We start from the raw sequence: 20,030 nt of genomic DNA on the forward strand, positions 1-20,030 counted from the left end.
AAGGAGTACATAATCTTGTTAACTATCCTGTAATCCCCACCTTGCTTTCTCCCACCTTCATATAATCTTCTTTAGTTCCCTTAATTCCAAAGTATAAAAGGAAATGCAAAATTGTCATTCTCCAGAGTACTTGTGATCTTGGTTCCCAGTATGTCATCAATTTGGCTCAAATAAATTCTTAAGAAATTTTCTACATGTTTGGACATTCTTACTTGGACAAAGAATTTAGAAAGACCATATAATCTGCTTTGTGGAGAAAATATTGAAGGAAGTGAAAGTGGAAGCAGGATGAGTTGTGTAGAGACTGCTCTTGGAATATTCTTAAGCAATGAAAAGGACCAGACTGGGTGGTGATAACATAGTAGGTAGTTAGACATAAGCAGAGTAGAAATGATAAACCAGCAATGGACAATTATAAGGTGGGACCTTGCCCCCAGGGTGACCTTTCCTCCCCTAGCATATCGAGCTTTAGAACCCCTGACCTTTCATAACTTTGGTCATACGGTTGGGCCCCTTCCCTTGCCTTTCCTCCCCAGGCATGTCGCTAATCATGCATTAGACCCACTTAGAGGAGGAACAAGGAGGACAGAGTATAACCTCATATAACTCCCATATAAGCCCTTGCAGGACCACTCCCTTAAGCATTAAGCCCTCTGGCCCCATCAAACAATTTTAGGAACAAAGCCTCAGGTCTGTTGACCATAGAGACAGAGTTTTGGTCAAACCAGAGATAACATCTAGGCCTAAGTTGTGTTTCAGCTCCAGGCCCGGAAAAGCAGCAAGGCCAGCCCAGTGACAGCATGGCTGATGTCAGGACCAGCTACAATGACCAATGATCCCCTGCCCTGGAGCTGACCCATCAGCAGGAGACCAAAACCCTCAGTAGACACACCTGGAAAAGCTATTCTATTGAGATCCTCCCCTGAGATCTCCCCTAAAAACTCCTCCTTTGGAAACCAGATAAAAGCCTTTAAGACAAAAGACCCAGTGGAGCTCTCTTTGGAGCATGCCCAAGCCTTTCCCCCTGTTCTTCCCTGAGGTGAGTTTTCTTTGCCTTTCTCCTAAGCTTTGTAACTTGTTTCCTGAGCCCTTGCAGCCCAGCTGGCCCACTTCTTCTATCTCTGTGACTTTCTAAATAAACTTTCACTGGTGATATGAGTTCCTTGGCTCTGAATTTTTTCAAGGACTGATAGCTAACATCTGGTGCTGTTTCGCTGTTAACAGTGGCAGTGAAAATGGAAAGAAGACAGATTTGACAGCTGGATGGCCTGGATAATAAAGAGAGATTGGGGTGGGCGGGCAGGGGAGAGGGAAAGAAAGACAGAAATAGGGCGATGCCTAGATTTCTAACTTGGGAAACAATGCTGCCTCAGGGATAACTGTAAGAGGAACAAGCTTGGGGGACAGAACAATTCATTTTTCACCTCTTTGTGTCCTATATAATAAAAGACTAATATGCAAATAGACCGAATGGCAGAATGACTGGTCACTATGACTTGCACTGACCACCAGGGAGCAGACACTTAATGCAGGAACTGCCTCCTGGTGGTCAGTATGCTCCCACATGGAGAGCGCCACTCAGCCAGAAGCCGGGCTTATGGCTGGTGAGCACAGCAGTGGTGGTGGGAGCCTCTCCCACCTCCGCGGCAGTCAGACATCCCCCGAGGGCTCCCATACTACGAGAGGGTGCAGGCCAGGCTAAGGGACCGCCCCCCCTGGAGTGCACAAATTTTGTGCACCGGGCTGCTAGTTATTCTATGTAATAAAAGCTTAATATGCAAATTGTCCCTTTGACTGGGCGTTCAACCGCTCGCTATGACGTGTGCTGACCACCAGGGGGCAGCATGGAACATGGTGGGTGTCAGTGACGTGACACTGGCAGCAAGTGGCAGTGGAGGCACTGCCAGCCATGATGGGCCCTGACAAGAACAGGATCACGGCGAAATAGTGGAGCAGGTGTGCAGGCAGCACCAGACCAAGATGGGTGTGAGCAGAGTCCCAATCGCCCCACTGATCACCCTGCAGATGGTGACCAGCAGCTGGCAGGCCCTGATCACCCGATCAGGACTGGGCCCCAGGCTGGGACAGGGAACTGGGTGTGAGTGGCAGTGACCAACTTCTCATGGCACCCAGGTAAGGAGCTGCAACCTCTTGCCAGCTACCTGGGGGTGGGGGTGGCAGGGATGGAGGTGTGGTGAGAATGCGGGGTGTCTGCTAAGCTTACTCTCACTCCTCCAGCTATCCTCCCCCAGGATGCCAGGGCTCGTGCACCAGGGAAGTCCCCCCCCACCACCACCACGCTCAGGTGCCAGGCACCCACAAGGAGCCTGCCCCGCACCCAGTCGGCCTCTTCTGGGTGAGCCAGGCCACAGCCACTGAGACCACAGGGGCCAGTGGGGCTCCCCATGGAGCAGCTGGTCTGCAAGGCCAGCCAGGAGAGAGCACACTGCCCATTCGGCTTCCGTGCAGCACTGCTGAGCGGCCCAGAGGCCCACATTGTGCCCCGGCCTGCGGTGTCAGGCCACACTCACCACATCTCCATGTGGGGACTTGGGACCACGACTCAGATGAAGGGGGGCTCATGGGGTCCAGGGGCCCAGGTGCTGCCTAGGGCCCAGAGGTCAGCTGGGACCTGCTCTTCCACACCAGATGCTCGCACTTCAATCACTGGCCAGGCCTAAGGACTGTACCTGTGCATGAATTTCATGCACCGGGCCTCTAGTTTTCATATAAAAAAAGGAATCAGCCCCGGTTGCAGTGGCTCAGCGGTTGAGCGTAGACCTATGAACCAGGAGGTCATGATTCGATTCCCTGTCAGGGCACATGCCCAGTTGCAGGCCGAATCCCCAATCGTGCAGAAGGCAGCCAATCAATGATTATCTCTCATCATTGATGTTTCTATCTTTTTCTCCTTCTCCCTTCCTCTCTGAAATCAATAAAAATGTTTTGTTTTTTTTAAAGAGTGGATTATTTCAGGTAAGGTTAACTTTCCTTAGGGGAAAACAGGGGTCTTATCAATCAGATTACCTTACTAGTGTTTTCAGGAAATTCCAGACTGACTGATTTAAAATTTCATTCCTTGGGGAGATTAAAACTGCAATTAAGTTAGGTATTAAGTTTTGGTGGGGTTTACTACAAGTGACTCCATTTTGGGTCTGTTGTTTCTTTTTAACATAGTCAATGCAATTAGATAAGAAAAACAAAAATTGGAAAGGAGTAGGTAAATTTATCTTCATCTATCAATGACATATTTGTATTCTAAGAGAATCCAAGTTAATCAACTGAAAAACAACTATCAACAAGAAAATTCACTAAAGAAATGAGTATAAAATTTTTATTTTTATCCTCACCCAAATATATGCTTATTGATTTTAGAGAGAGATGAAGGGAGAGAGGGGGAGGGAAAAAGAAAGAGAAAAACATGGATGTGAGAGAGAACATCAATCAGTTGCCTCCCATACACTTTTGGACTGGGGATCGAACCTGTAACCTAGATATGTGCCCTGACTGGGAAATGAACCTCAATCTTTTGGTGTACAGGACAATGCGCCAACCAATTGAGCCACTTGGCCAAGGTGGGTATAAGATTTAAATTAAAAAATCAATACCCTTTACATAAAACAAACAGTTAAAACTGCATTGTCCAAAATGATAACCACTACTACATGTTGCTATATAAATTTAAATTTAAAATAACTAAAATTAAATAAAACTTTAAATTCAATTTTTTTCCACTCATACTAGTCTCATTTTAAGTTCTCGATAACCACAAGTTTTATAGAACTTGTTCATTGTTGCAGAAAGTTCTGTTATCCAGTGCTGAGTTAGAAGATATGGTGAGAGAAAACAATATTTATGAGCTCAACAAAATACCTGGGGATAGAAAAGAAATACTGTAGCTATTTGATTAGTTTTTGATTATAGGCCCCCTGTCTGGACCTCTCTGTATTCCAGGCAGAGTTAGAGGTTCCTCCAAGGGCCCCCAGCATAACACACAGCTGATCCTCATTCTTTGCAGATTCTGTATTTGTGAATTTGCCTACTTGCTAAAATGTATTTGTAACCCCAAGAAGGGAGGCAGGAGAGAGAAGGGAGAAGAAAGAAGCAACAATGACAGAGGAGGTAGTGGGCCAGAGAAGGTGTTTTGGATTAGAGCCAGAGCTTCCGCCTTTTCCTCCAGGGCAACTGGGCAGGTAGGGTGGGGCTCAAATCTCCTGGGCAATCAAGGAAATCTCTGATTTCTGTGGCTTGAGGCCCTTTCTGGGGTGAGGCCCTAAAGAGGCCCAGCCCAGAGTCAGCTCTGATTGCTCACCTTCCAGGAAATTGCCTTCAGTTTGGCAGAGAGTCCACAGAAACTGTCCTAGGTTGGATGGACTGCGTCCTCACCCCAAAGCTTTCAAAAATCACCTGGATAGTTTGGGAGGAGTCTTGGATGTCTTGGGGTGGCCTACGGTCAGAAAAACAGGGAGCTATCTGCCCTTCTAGTGGTTCATAAGAAATGGAGAATGAGACCTAGAGCCTCTACTGTCTCCCATGACAGTCATGGCAGTCACTCATCCCAGTACCTTCCTCTTCAGGAGTCTCATGCAGCCTCAAAGGATGCCTGTATGTATTAGGGAAGGCAGAGGAACAACCCAGCCTAGGGATTTGCACAAGGTACACAGTCAGAGTCAGAAGAGAATGGAATCTAGGGCTTATTCCCAAGCTCAGAGTTATTTTTCTTTTCCCACCAAGTTGTTTTTCCTTCCCCCTTCACTTCCACCAGGACCCAGTCTCCAAAGCTAGTTCCACATTTATCTATGGCTACCAGATCATTAGCTTGGTCATAAATGATAACACCTAGGAACAATGCAGTGGGGGAGGACCTGTTCCACTCCCTGCTTACAGGGACCCAGTGGCAGAGGCTACAAGGGAAAAGACCTAGGTTTTCTAACCCTGAGGAGGAAACTGGTCTTGCAAGGTGTGTCAGGCCATAAAAACTGTGAACAATACACTGCCCTGGAGGGAGGGGGGGAGGTAGTTATCGCTGGCCCCAGGACAGATCATCGGATATGGCCTGGGAATTTCCAAAACCTGGGGGCCTTCCTGTAAGCCCACAAAAGGGGGCAGAATCATATCTGCAAGACAAAGACCCCAGAAGGTTATAAAAAGTGAAGCCCTCTGTGTGTTACTCACTCTGATTTGGAAATTATTCCTGAGTCCACTAGTGTTAATAAGCAGGGTCCCTCCCTTTCTCTAGGAAGCGTGCTTGGTATTTCTTTGGTCTTCTGCAACAGTACTTTTAAAAAAATATATTTTTATTGATTTCAGAGAGGAAGGAAGAGGGAGAGAGATAGAAATATCAATGATGACAGAGAAACATTGATTGGCTACCTCCCACACACCTCCTACCGGGGATTGAGCTGTGACCTCCTGGTTCATAGGTAGACACTCAACCACTGAGCCACGCCAGCTGGGAGCCAGATGTTCTCATAAATTCTGGGAAAAGTCACAAAGTAAAAGGGGGACCTTGAAATCCAGTCTGTTGCCCAAGATATCTGGCAGAGGAACCTTGAAACCTATAGACAGAAAAGTATAAAACCCTTAAATCTCTACCAGGCAGAGTGCTCAGACTAGCTGGGTTGCCCACTGTGCTATATGCCAAGTGTATTTTTCATCTGTATATATAAAAGCCTAAGTGACTGGCCAACCACCAGGGGACAGATGCTCAACGTAGGAGCGGCTGAGCAACAGCAACTTTGCAGAGTGCCCTCTTGCACTCCAGGACCCCTCAGGGGATGTCGAACTGCTGGTTTCAGCAGGCCAGGCAGAGGGATTCCATCAGTGCACAAATTTGTGCACCAGGCTTCTAGTTTTTAATAAATTTTCTTGCTTTGCTCCCACGCTGCTGTCTGTCACTTGTCTTAAATCTTTCTTATAAGACTGACAAGAGCTGAATAGAAAATAGCCCTCTGACTCAAGGGACTTTCCAATAACAGTTGTATTTGTACTAAACTCAGACTTTTTTCTCGTCATTATTCCCTAAATAATACAGTATAACAACTGTTTACATAGCATTTACATTGCATTAGGTATTGTAAGTAATCTAGAAATTATTTAAAGTATATTGCAGGATTTTCATAGGTTACAAGCAAATACTACACCATTTTATTTAAGGGACTTGAGCACCCTTGGATCTTGGTATCCTCTGGGGTCCAGGAACCAATCCCCTGTGAATACTGAGAAATAACTGTACAGGCGATATAAACTCTACCTAGTTCAAGATATAGAACATTTCCATCCTCTGGAAGGTTCCTCATGCTCCATATAATCAATATCCATTCCACCAGAGGTAAAAACTACAATAGACCCCCTTATTTGCAGGGGATATTTTTCAAGCCCACATTAGATGCCTGAAACCATGGGTAGCAACAAACCTTATATATAATTTTTTTCTATACATACATATCTATGATAAAGTTCAATTTATAAATTAGGCACAGTAAGAGATTAACAATAATAATCAGTAATAAAATAGAATTATTATAAAATATACTGTAATAAATGTTATATAAATGTGGTTTCTCTCAAAATATCTTATTGCACTGAACTCACCTTTTCACTTAAAGCACTTTACAGCTTCTCTTTGGCATATTCAAATTGCCAACATCATTATTCTTGCACTTTGGGGCCATTATTAAGTAAAATAAGAGTTACCTGAACACAAGCACACAATACTATGACTGTTGGTCTGATAACCAAGGCAGCTACTAAGTGACTAACAGAAGAGGAGTTTGTACAATGTAGATATGCTGGATAAAGGGATGATTCCTATCCTGGGCAGGATGGAGTGGGATGACGTGAGATAGCATCATACTACTCAGAACAGCACACATGCAATTAATACTTATCAATTTTTTATTTCTAAAGTTTTCCACTTCATATTCTCAAATGATGATCTTGGTTCTTATTTAATCAGAAAAGCAATCAGAAGGTAACCTCTATGTTCTACTACCACCACATCAACCTACCCACCAGCATCTCCACTGCCTTATTCAAGCACATTCCTTCTACAGTTATTTTATTTTTCCCTCTTGCATCTTCCATTTTCCCCTTCTACTGATACATTTTCAGCAACTTACAAACATGCCATTGTTAAGCCCAGATTTCAGGATCCCCAAAAGACCACCAGGGAGCCAGCCAAGTCCGATGTAAAAAGCAAAAGAGTCTTTATTCGGGCTAGCTCAAGCTCCCCCCACACTCGCCAACGCAGCGGCAAGTGGCAGAGAGAGAGAGTGAGCTCTGTGGGGAGAGGAGTTTTATAGGGGGGTTGGAGTAAGGGGAGGAGAGAGGACTGTGGGCCCTGCCGATTGGCCAGGCGCAAGTCGGTGTCTTGTTACACAGGATGTGGTCATATCTATGGCGTGCACTTCCCTTGATTATCATTGGTTAGTTTAAAGAAATCCTAGGTGTGGCTAGCAGAGGCTTGGGCTTCCGGGAAGAAGCTCCTTGCCGAGCACATGGCTAAGGCTGCTGCCCCAAAATGAAGGATCCGGGGTAGGATGGACGTAGCCCTCGCCCTGGGGCAAGATGGAGGGCGTAGCCCTCGCCCTCTCAGCCATGTTATCTCCTATCTTAAAAATCATATAAAATCAAAATCCTTCTCTGACAGCACACTTATTTTCTAGCTACCACCTCACTACTCTAATCTACTTTATAGCAAAACATTTTGGAAATTTGACTCTATCCTCTCTCTACTTTCTCTACTCCCATCCTCTCTTTTTAAAAAAAATATATTTTATTGAGTTTTTACAGAGAGGAAGAGAGAGGGATAGAGAGATAGAAACACCGATGAAAGAGAAACACTGATCAGCTGCCTCCCGCACACTTCCCACTGGGGATGTGCCCGAAACCAAGGTAATGCCCTTGACCAGAATCGAATCCGGGACCCTTGAGTCCGCAGGCCAACGCTCTATCCACAGAGCCAAACTGGCTATGGCTCCCATTCTCTTTTGAACCCACTCCAATCCACTTACCATAACCATAGGGAATGCATCAAGGGGAGCAGAGATAAGGGGCAGCATCTAGAGCAGGGGTCCTCAAACTGCAGCCAGCCGAAAACATTTATCCGGCCCGCCGGGTGTTTTTGCCGCCGCTGCCTGTTGCTTAGCAGCCAACTAGTTTTTTTTTAAACTATAGTCCGGCCCTCCAACGGTCTGAGGGACAGTGAACTGGCCCCCTGTTTAAAAAGTTTGAGGACCCCTGATCTAGAGAGATAGATGATTGGACTCTAATCCAGTCAGGTTGTCCCCACCATTACACCAAAATTGCTCTTTTCGAAGTCATCAATGACTTCCATGTTGCTAAATCCAATGGTCAATCTTCAGTTGCACTCTTTCTCACTCACCCACAGCCCAAATGATCACTTCCTCCTTGAAACACTCACCTGACCTCACAGGGACACCCTTCTCTCTGTTTTCTTTTTCCTTCAATGGCTTTTCCTTCCATCTTCCCAACCTCTACCTGGAGTGCCCAGGAATCAGTCTTAGACCTCTTCTCTTGCCTATACTTCCTGCCGTGACTGATGCTCCTGTCAGACCCAATGTTCCATTTTAATTTAATCTAACTTATTTTCTAAATGTTTTATCATAAGGAATTTCAAACATACAAACAAAAGTAGGGAGAACAGCGCAGCCGACATGGCTCAGTGGTTGAGCATCAACCTATGAACCAAGAGGTCACAGTTCGATTCCCAGCCAGGGCACATGCTCAGGTGGCAGGCTCCATCCCTAGTGTGGGGTGTGCAGGAGGCAGATGATCGATGATTCTCTTCATTGATGTTTCTATCTTTTTCTCCCTCTTCCTTCCTGTCTGAAATCAATAAAACTATTTTTTTTTTAAAGTCAAGAGAACAGTACAATGTATTCTCATATACTTATTACCCGGAATCAATATTTAACAATATTTTCCCCATTTGCTTTATCTATCCCTTTTTCTCTTTTCTTTGCAGAGTATTTTAAAGCAAATCCCACATACCATGTGTTCATCTATACAGACCCAGGGAAAAGCCCTGAGACTGAAAATCTACCTCTGTAAGCAAAGGACAGGGAAAGACTGAAGAAAGAGGCTGGCCACTCCAGTCTGGTAATTAATATAAAGTTTATTAAGGGAAACTTGCATACAAGGTGTGTCTTGGGTGACTGCAAGATGAAATGGATCCTTGTGCTGCTTGGCAGGCACCAAAGACTTATATAGGATAAAAGAGGTAGAGGTGGGGGGTAGGCAGGAATAGTCAAGTCATAGGTACTAGTACATGAATGCTACCGAGTATGGAAATCACTTTACATGTTTGACCAGATCAGGACAACAGCCTGTTCCAGGAAACAGCACAAGTGGGAGGCAGGCGAGGGGTGCTGATTTACCCTAGTATGTCGGAATGAACATCAGTTACAATCATTCTCTAAGAGAGGTTTGCAGTAAGCAATCTCCCCTTTCTGGCCCAGTGTAGCTCACTGGTCATGCATGGTCAAGTTATGGAACAGTCTCTCCTACTCACCATGTCATTTCTTTCTTTTTTATTTTTTTAATATATTTCTTATTGATTTCAGAGAGGAAGGGAGAGGGGGAGAGAGAGAGAGAAACATTAGTGATGAGAATCATTGGTCAGCTGCCTCCTGCATGCCCTCACTGGAGTTCAAGCCCGAATCAATGGGGGGACTTGTCAGTCCTCAGGCTGATGCTCTATCCGCTGAGCCAAACCAGCTAGGGCATCATTTATTTATTTTTTTATTAATCCTCACCAAGGATATTTTTTCATTTATTTTAGAGAGAATGGAAGAGAGAGGGAAACACAGAGAGAAATATCCATGTGAGAGAAGCACATTGATAGATTGACTCTTGCATGTGCCCTGACCAGGGCCTGGCCTGGGGAGGAGCCTGCAACTGAGGTACATGCCCTGACCAGAATCGAACCCAGGACCCTTCAGTCCACAGGCTGATGATGTCTCCACTGAGCCAAACCGGCCAGGGCTCCATGTCATTATTTTAAAAAATATTTTTATTTTTTGCCGAAACCGGTTTGGCTCAGTGGATAGAGCGTCAGCCTGCGGACTGAAAGGTTCCAGGTTCGATTCCGGTCAAGGGCATGTACCTGGGTTGCGGGCACATCACCAGTGGGAGATGTGCAGGAGGCAGCTGGTCGATGTTTCTCTCTCATCGATGTTTCTAACTCTCTATCTCTCTCCCTTCCTCTCTGTAAAAAATCAATAAAATATATTAAAAAAAAAAAAAAAAATTTTTATTTTTATTGATTTTAGAGAGGAAATGAAAGGGAGAGAGATAGAAACATCAGTGATGAGAGAGACTCATTGATTGGCTGCCTCCTGCACGCCCCCTACTGGGGATTGAGCCCTCAACCCAGGCATGTGCCCTCGACTGGAATCGAACCTGGGACCCTTCAGTTGGCAGGCCGACGCTCCATCCACTGACCCAAACCAGCTAGGGCTCCATGTCATTTTTAAAAATATATATATATATTTTATTGAATTTTTTATACAGAGAGGAAGGGAGAGGGATAGAGAGTTAGAAACATCGATGAGAGAGAAACATCAATCAGCCGCCTCTTGCACACCCCCTACTGGGGGTGTGCCCACAACCAAGGTACATGCCTTTGACAGGAATTGAACCTGGGACCCTTCAGTCTGCAGGCCAACGCTCTATCCTCTGAGCCAAACCGGCTAGGCTCCACGTCATTTCTTAAAGACATGGGCCATCTTCTCAGATAACCATGGTGCCATGACCACACCTAACAAAATTTAAAATAGTTATTTGATATCATATAATGTATGATTCATAATTATACCTTTCCTAATGTCTCTGATATGTCTTATTACATTGGGTTTGTTCAAATTAGGATCCAAACAAGGTCTACACATTACATTTTGTTATGCCCTTTCAACCTTTTAAATCTGCAGTGGTCCTCCTCCTCTCTTTATTTTTTATACCATTGACTGATTGCAGAAACCAGCTCAATTGTTCTGTAGAGTAATCCACATTCTGGATTTATTCCCTTTTTATAACACATCTTTTCTAGTTGTCCTTTTACTGTCTTGAAGTGAAATTCAGGAATAATGTAACTACTGTATTAGTTAGAGCCTGGAAGGAAACAGATGGCACACTCAAGCCAAGTCCAGTTGAGGCCAGTTTAAGCAAGGGATTATTGACAAAGATGTAGGCAAAGTTAAGAGAACAAACAAGGAATAAGAAAGAATTAGAGGGTGAAAAAATGTCAAATAAACTCATCAAAATTTCTCAAAACACTAGAGGGAGTGTCTGCCATCCTTAGGCCTAAAGGGCCAAGATAAGGGAGTGGTATGTTCCTTTGGTTGAACCCAACCAGAAAGTACAGGGCAAGGGAGCTTGACTCATGCCTTTCATAAAAGCTGGCCCCCCAGGGCAGGAAGCAAGGGTGCAAAAGAGCAGAGAGTGGATCGGGTTTGGAGGGGTAAATGCAGACTATCCCTCACCCCCTCCAAAGTATCTTCACATGTAATTTCAAAATAATGAATTTAAGTCCCTATAATAAAAGGAGAAATAAGGGAAAACTAATGCATACAACTATATATTTGAACATGTAAAATTATGCACAACTTCAGCAGAAGCTCTAATGTAATCATCAGGTGCTTGTAGCCATCCATCCCTAGAATCACTGTACCTGCCAAAGCTGCATATGCAGACTGATTTAGGATTGGCATCTAAAATACAGAGAGCAGTGGTGTTATTGATTTTCCAAAGAAGACAAAGCACTCTCTCCCATCAATCACATTGTTGGGAATCTCAGTGTATATTAAAACCATATAAAAAAATACTGTGTATGTGCAGAACCGATGTAGGTTGAAATAAATATAAACATATTTTCACCAAATGAATGTCCAATAGGACATTTGAAAATGATGTAAAATGTAAGATAATTTCTATAATATAGGATTATCTTGTGCATTGCAGGATGCTTAGAAGGCCTGGCCCCACCTATAAAGCCTTATAGTGTTCCTCACCCTAATCATCATGATCTCCCACTCCCATATCCCCCTTTTCAATGTTTTGGTGATTTTCTAAAGCTTTCTCTAGTGGGTAGATCATTCCGGTAGAGACTCATTGGCCTAGATCCGTGGTCGGCAAACTGCGGCTCTCGAGCCACATGCGGCTCTTTGGCCCCTTGAGTGTGGCTCTTCCTAAGCCTTAGGAGTACCCTAATTAAGTTAATAACAGTGTACCTACCTATATAGTTTAAGTTTAAAAAATTTGGCTCTCAAAAGAAATTTCAATCGTTGTATGTTGATATTTGGCTCTGTTGACTAATGAGTTTGCCGACCACTGATCTAGACGAGTCTCAACCGGGCTGACCGGGCACTTCAAGTCTCTGCCACGTATCTGTTCCATGCCAGTAGGCTACCTCAGGAATGTCCTCATGGAGATGACAGAAACACAAGAAAGAGCAAGGCCTCTCGAGTTGTAGACTTAGAAGCACCATACTTGCACTTCTGCTTCATTCTATTACCCAAAGCCAGGCACATGGTCAAGTCCAGAGACAGAGGCAGAGGACACTTCAAAGTTAAATGCCCAAGGGGGTGGATGCAGAGAGGGTAAAGATCATTCAACCCATCAGCAAGACCTATCAATTCTACCTTAGAAATACTTTCCACACCTGTCCAATACTCCTTCTATCTTATTGCTACCACCACTTCAGTTCAGCATGATCTCTCTTACCTATCACCACCTGACTGCTCTGTCCAAATCTTGTCCATTCCTCCTCAGACCATTCTCAATGCAGCAACGAGAATAAACTTAAAAAGAAAACCTGCTCTGACCACTAATTTAATTAAGTCTGCCAAATGGTTTCCTATTGTTCTCAGGATAAAGGTGAAAATCCTGACTAAGGCCTGAATTGTTTTCAATTTTCAATTGAGGGGTTATTTTAAAGCAAATAGGTGAACCTGGTGAAAGGGAGAAAGACAGTGAAGAGGGAGTGTGGGAAATAGAGGCTTTGTAATGACTTCCATGTGAGGACAGCCTGGGACCCCTTTCTCCAACCTCAGCTCCTTCCATCCTTTCTTTCACTTTATGGTTGGAACACATCATAATTCCCCAACTTGTACACTATTTCAAGCCTCTGGGGTCTTACTTGGACTGCTCTGTGTCCAAGTAGAGTTCTTTATCCCTCCTTTTGGTACGGATTCAAAACCTTCTGCCTTTCTCCTTTCCTTCTTCTAGGGAAAAAGAAGTGAGGATAAGAGCCCCCCAAAAAGAGAGAAGAGCCCTGATTGGTTTGGCTGAGTGATTTGGCTGAGTGAATAGAGTGTTGGCCTGCAGACTGAAGGGTGTCAGGTTCGATGAGAGAGAGAGAGAGAGAGAGAGAGAGAGAGAGAGAGAGAGAGAGAGAGAGAGAAGAAGAAGAAGAAGAAGAAGAAGAAGAAGAAGAAGAAGAAGAAGAAGAAGAAGAAGAAGAAGAAGGAGAGGAGAGGAGGAGGGAGAGGAGGCCAGCTTAGGAGTACCCTAATTAAGTTAATAACAATGTACCTACCTATATAGTTTAAGTTTAAAAGATTTGGCTCTCAAAAAGAAATTTCAATCGTTGTACTGTTGATATTTGGCTCTGTTGACTAGTGAGTTTGCTGACCACTGGCCTAGATCATCTCCTCTGGTCCTGTGAATTTAAATACACTGCACCTTCCAAATTACTCATTCAGCTTCATCCTCTCTCCTGAATACACATTTGTAGACTCAATTTCTACTTGATGTCTCTATTTACATCACTAACTGACATCTCAAAATCTTGAATCTACACCCCAACACAGGAACCCCACCCTTCTCTCCCAGACTTATTTTAGTTTCGGAAGTGGCAATTTCATTCTTGTAGTTGTTTTTATATTTTTGTTTGTTTTGTTTTGGTCTTGTAGTTGTTTAGGCCAAAAATATTAGCATTATTCCTGACACCTCTCATTTCCTCATACCCCACATTGGATCTATCAGCCAATCCAGTTGGCTCTACCTTAAAAATATATTCCAAGCCTGGCGAGCATGGCTCAGTGGTTGAACCAGGAGGTCACGGTTTGATTCTTGGTCAGGGCACATGCCCGGGTTGCAGGCTCAATCCCCAGTGTGGGGCATGCAGGAGGCAGTCAATCAAGGATTCTCTCTCATCATTGAAATTGTATCTCTCTCTCTCTCTCCCTTTCCCTTCCTCTCTGAAATCAATAAAAAAATATTTTTAAAAAATTTGACAAGTAAATTTAAAGATCAAATTGGCTTTATTAAATCATTCAATAATTGGGTAGCATCCTATCTAGCAGATACAAAGGCGTTCCAAAGAGCTGTACAAAATGGAAGGCTTTAGCCCTGGCCGGGGAGCTCAGTTCCTTAGAGCATCATCCCAATATGCCAAGGCTGCCAGTCTCTGGTTAGGGCACATACAAGAAGCAACCAATGACTGCATAAATAAGTGGAACAACAAATTGATGTTTTTCTCCTTCTCCCCCTCCCCCCTTTAAATCAATAAACAAAATGGAAGGCTTAAATACACAGGAAGGGGAGGAGACAAGTCTGGCAATAAGGTCTTTTTTTTGCAGAAGCAGAATGGACTTCATCCACATGTGTCACAGCCTTTATAGAGTCTGTTGTTGCTGCCTTTGCAAGAAAGTCAGCTAGGGCCTTTCCCTGATACTCAGGTCAGTCTTTTTAGTGTGCACCTCAATTTGATGACAGCAATTTCAGAGGGTAAGAGAATAGCAGTAAGAAGGTCGTTTACTTGTCCACTTTTTAAAAATATTTTTTATTGATTTTTTACAGAGAGGAAGGAAGAGGGATAGAGAGTTAGAAACATTGATCAGCTGCCTCCTGCACACCCCCTACTGGGGATGTGCCTGCAACCAAGGTACATGCCCTTGACCGGAATCGAACCCGGGACCCTCCAGTCCACAGGCCGACGCTCTATTCACTGAGCCAAACCGGCTAGGGCTACTTGTCCATTTTTAACTGAGGTCCCAGTTGACATAAGAAAACCCCTGCCATCCCCAAATCATGGACAACCCCTAAGGCATATCAGCTATCAGTATATTAACCATTTGTCCTTTTGATAACTGGCATGGCTCTGTAAGGGCATGGAGTCTGCTTGTTGGCTGCTTTAGATCATGGGAGACTTCCCCTCTCAAGGAGTTCAACAACATAACCAGTCTGGTAATTCCCTTTTTCATTTTTACAATATGACCCATCAACAAACAAGATTAAATCCAGATTAGTCAGAGGAGTGCCTTGTAAATCATGACACAGTGTTGCGAAATGGGATGTCATTAGCTCACGGTCATAGGGCTCATCTTTGTCAGGCAGGGACAGTAGCTGAATTAAGAATGTGATGTTTAAGATGCAGATTAGGTGGTGAAAGCAGAAGGATCTCATGGGAGGTTAGTCTGCTTGGAGAGAAGTGTTGAGTCAATTCAGAGTTAAGAAGACTCTGAACAGTGTGTGGAGTTTGTTAAGTAAAAGTCATGTTTTGGCGTGAGCATTCCTGGGGTTTGGTCATCTCTTTCATAAACAAATAAGGTGAAAAGTTTTGAACAGTTAGGTAGCTGTAGGGCAGGTGGTTCTTGCAACCCTTGTTTTAGTCTTCTAAAGACCTGCTCATGTTTATTTTCCCAAGGAAGGGGTCCAAGGACTGAAATTTTAGTAAGTTAATAGAGTGGAGAAGTCAATTAAGAAAAATTAGGAACCAATAGCCAGTCAGACCTAGAAATCCACAAAGCTGTCACTTGATTGTGGGCCTAGGAAATTCTTGGATTAGCTTAATTCTTTTTGGAGCTAGCTGGATTCCTTGAGTGCTTCTATGACCTAGATAATGAACAGTGTCTAGAGATAATTGTAATTTTTCCTTAGATCCTTTATGTCCCTTTTCTGCTGACTGTTGTAGCAAACAAAATCCTGTATGGCCACCTCTTTGGTAACTGAGCATAGCGAAAAATCACCTACATATTGTAAAAGGGTTGATTTCCTGGGGAACTAGAGGATGCTTACATCTTGGTGGAATACTTCAGAGAAGTAAGAAGGGGCCTCAGCAGATCCTTGCGGAAGGACTGTCCAGGTACATTGTTGATTGTTCCAAGTAAAGGCAAGTAGATACTGGCTGTTGGGGTCTCTAGGGATGCTGAAAAAGGCTGAACAGAGGTCTACAACAGTGAACCATCTTGAATCTGGTGAAACTTGTGACAGAAAATTGTTCAGGTTTGAAATAACTGGGACATGGAAAATAACTATCATGTTAATAGCTTTCAAGTCTTGGACAAATTGCCATCTTCGCCCATTAGGTTTTTGGAATGGCAAGATTGTCCCGTTTTTTTGTTCCACATGGCAGGTAGCCAACCCATAGCTCCTAAGTATACATCTCCTCTGTGTGAAGTTCCCAGATTGAATTGAATTGGACACTCCTTGTTCTAATTACAGATTAGAGAGAGGGAGAGAGAAAGAAATGTACCCTAGAGTTGTATACTTGGTACATAGAGCTGCCCACATGGGGGTAAGATACTTCAGGTGGTACTTTAGGTACTTTAGCTCTCAACTATAGAGATATTTAGGTCCTACACTGTATTTATCACCTGCTGAGAGACCAAGACGTCTCTCTCCTATGGGAAAATCTCTTTGTACTCTACTGGCAGCCAACCTCAACCTTCCAGGGACAGCTAAGTTCAAGTGGAAAGAGCCTTATATGCAATCTGAAGTCCTGGGATGGGATCAACATCCAGTTTACCACTTACTAGCTGTGTGACCTCGGGCAAGTTATATAACTTCTATGAGCCTCTGTGTACTCATTTCAGAAAAATCAGAAAATGCTAACAATTGTAACTAGTAAAAGAAAACCACACTCTTTGTCCCTTTCTTTCTCCCTTTCACAAGCTTCTTTTTATATAATATGCACAAGCACAGCCTGGAGGAGTTTAAGGGTTTAATTTCAAAGCTTTGGCAGGGCCTTTGTGTCTTTGTGTAGAAAAGGGAGAAGCCATTAAGAGGTACCTGACTCTTCAATAGGCCAGCTCACTATTTCCAGCAGGCCTAAAAGAACACAGTTTGGAAGGCCAAGGAGCAAAGAAATAAATACAACTGTTCTGCATTGCAATAGAAGTCCTAATTCCACTGTGAGAGAGGCGGCTTTCCAAATTATGGTGGTAGAGGGAATGAGGTAGCTAAAGCAGGAACAATTAGTGAAACCCAAGAGTGGAGAATTGTATAAACCTCCAGGGGAAGGTAGGTGAGAAAGTGTTATTTAGGACATGTATGGGAGGGGTAGGTTTCCCCTTCTTGTTCAGACACAGCCAGTGGCACCTCTATCCCACAGAGGCCCTTAGAGGAAGTTAGTAAACGGTGCCCCCTCCCTGAGTAGAAGCAGCTCTGTGCCAGGATGCAGGACTTGGTGTGTGGAGTGTGGGCTAGGCACCATCTTCAAGGTTATGCTCAGTGGCCCTGCATGTCAGCCCTTATTGTAGACTAGTGGGCTGCAAGGAAGGTCTACCAACAGGAGTGGACCCAAATGGAGACAGAACAAGGGTGGTTCCTAGGATTCTGCGCTCACCCCCCGCCCCGCCCCCCGCCCCCCCCATCTCAAGCCACACCTAGTAGGATGAGAAAAGGAGAGGCCAAACACACAGGTTTTATATGTAAACCAGCTCCCTACCCTTTGAATTACGTAAGATTATCTCTAACCTCTAATCCCAAACTGAATGGAAAAAATATGCACATTGCTTAAATCCTGTTAATTTGCAGGGGTTACATTTTCATATTATCCTTCTGGGTTCCAGATTCCTTTCAATTATATGCTATCCCCTCTTCAAGTTTTATAAAAGCCATTCATACTAAGCATTAACTTGAGTATTAGGTATTATAGAAAATTAGCCCTAACCGGTTTGGCTCAGTGGATAGAGCGTCAGCCTGTGGACTCAAGGGTCCCAGGCTCGATTCCGGTCAAGGGCATGTACCTTGGTTGCGGGCACAACCCCAGTAGGGAGTGTGCAGGAGGCAGCTGATCGATGTTTCTCTCTCATTGATGTTTCTAACTCTCTTTCCCTCTCCCTTCCTCTCTATAAAAAAATCAATAAAATATATTTTTTTAAAAAAAAAGAAAAGAAAATTAGGGGTGGGAAGGGAGAAGATGAAGGATGTACACTTAAATTTTGCATAAGGGAAAACTACAACCGTAAAATTCTTTTCAGTTATCCTGCCATTCTACAGATTTCTCACTGACATTTAACTTCATGTACACCCAATCTTCCAGAATTTTGCTGGGTCCCATCTCTTTCCCCTTTCTATGTCCTCCTTCTTCTAGAATTGCCTTATATACTCCAAATTTGTCTTCTCTATTATGCAGAGCAACTTAGCTCGCTTCAACTCTGAATCTGCAACATAAATCTAAACCCATCAAGTAGTCTTATACTGTGACATATGATATAGTTGTAAGAACCTAAGGGAAAAAATATTAGCTTTGTTCAACCAACCAATTTGCTGGTGAACCTCCATATATTAAGTATGTGATACTTAATAAATAGGAAGCATAGAATATTAGGTAAAGTTGGAAGTAGAATGATTTTTTTAGCCACACTGAAAATTTGAATTTTCACCTTGCCCTTCACATTGCTGGGAGATGTGGAATATTCTGCATATATAGTTTAGTCAGGAAAATATTGATCTTTTATTAACTTGATCTATAAGTAAAAAATTAAGGTCTCTCAATAGTGAAATTTTCGATTTTGCCACTCACTGAGGTATGAAAGAGAAGAAGTTGGGTTATATGGGGGTCTGAGGATTATATATTTTTATAATGGTGGTTTAACATTTAAAAATTATTATTAAAAATGTAACTCAGTGAGACTTCAATGTGTGATGAAGGGAAGGGGTTCTACACCTAGGAAGTGCTAAGACTAGTCCAGTTACTTTGTGCAATTTTGTGTAAAGATGGAGCTACCTAAGTTAATGCAAGTCCAGAGTGTTTTGATTGTCCATAACTTGGGGGCAGAGATCAAAGCAAAAGGGGGGACACACCTGATGTCAAAAGTGTGAGCGTAAAAAGGAGAAACACTATTTTTTCTTCTAAACTCCACATATAGTAATATGAAGAAAGCCAGATATATTTAAAAGTAATTATCCTTTTCTTTCCTTTTCCTTTGCCCTAGAATAGCATATGGTGTGGGTTGGTGATGGTTAAGTTTGTCATTTTGTCCACAAGTTGCACAATATGCAGGGGGATCATGATGGAACCAGGGAACGGATGCCATAACTGGATGTGGGCTGTCTCCTTTTAGAAATTGAGTGTATTTTTTTGTTTGCATGTGAGATAATTATATTGTTAGGCAGAGGCATTTAAAAAAATTATATATGATATAAAAAAAAGTGGGAAGACGTTGCTTGGCAACCCATGGTTGGAATGCAGAAAACATCTGTTGTTTTTCTCTATCAGCATTCTATCTCCTTGTTTTGTACACTGCCTCCTCACCATTGCACACTGGTTTGATGGGGCTGTCAATCATCGTTCTCTGCCCTTCCCTAGTCAGAGGATGGTATCTAATCCCAACTAAGGCAAATGGAAGAGCTTCCTCTGTCTCTTTAGTGGAAGACAGGAGGGCAGAAAACTCTTGAAGCTGACTCATTCTGGGGTAGCATTCTGAAGAGACTTTTTATTCATTTCTGCTACCTACAAATGCAGAACTGCCCTGATTCCTGAATATGTTGAAACTTGGCTGCTCAGATTGTCTTTTGACTTTATGGATTTTCATATTTTATTTCAATAAGTTCCTTCATGTTTCACCTTAAGTTATCCAAACTTAGCTCCTGGCGCGTGTAGCCAAAGTACTTTAACTAGTAGTTGGTCCCTTAGTATTAAGCTCAATTAAAAGGGTCCCATAGCCCAGCCAGCGTGGTTCAGTGGTTGAGCATCAACCTATGAACTAGGTGGTCCCAGGTTTGATTCCCGGTCAGGGCACATGCCCAGGTTGTGAGCTGGATCCCCAGTGTGGGGCATG

General features: G+C 43.4%; 1 pseudogene; it reads left to right on the forward strand.

The window, feature by feature from the left end:
- Window positions 1-1,006: 1,006 nt before the first annotated feature.
- LOC118675095 overlaps window positions 1,007-20,030 on the forward strand; it is a 30,085-nt pseudogene continuing 11,061 nt past the window's right edge.

The sequence above is a fragment of the Myotis myotis genome, unplaced genomic scaffold (assembly GCF_014108235.1).
Source record: "Myotis myotis isolate mMyoMyo1 unplaced genomic scaffold, mMyoMyo1.p scaffold_m19_p_2, whole genome shotgun sequence".
Lineage (NCBI taxonomy): Eukaryota > Metazoa > Chordata > Mammalia > Chiroptera > Vespertilionidae > Myotis > Myotis myotis.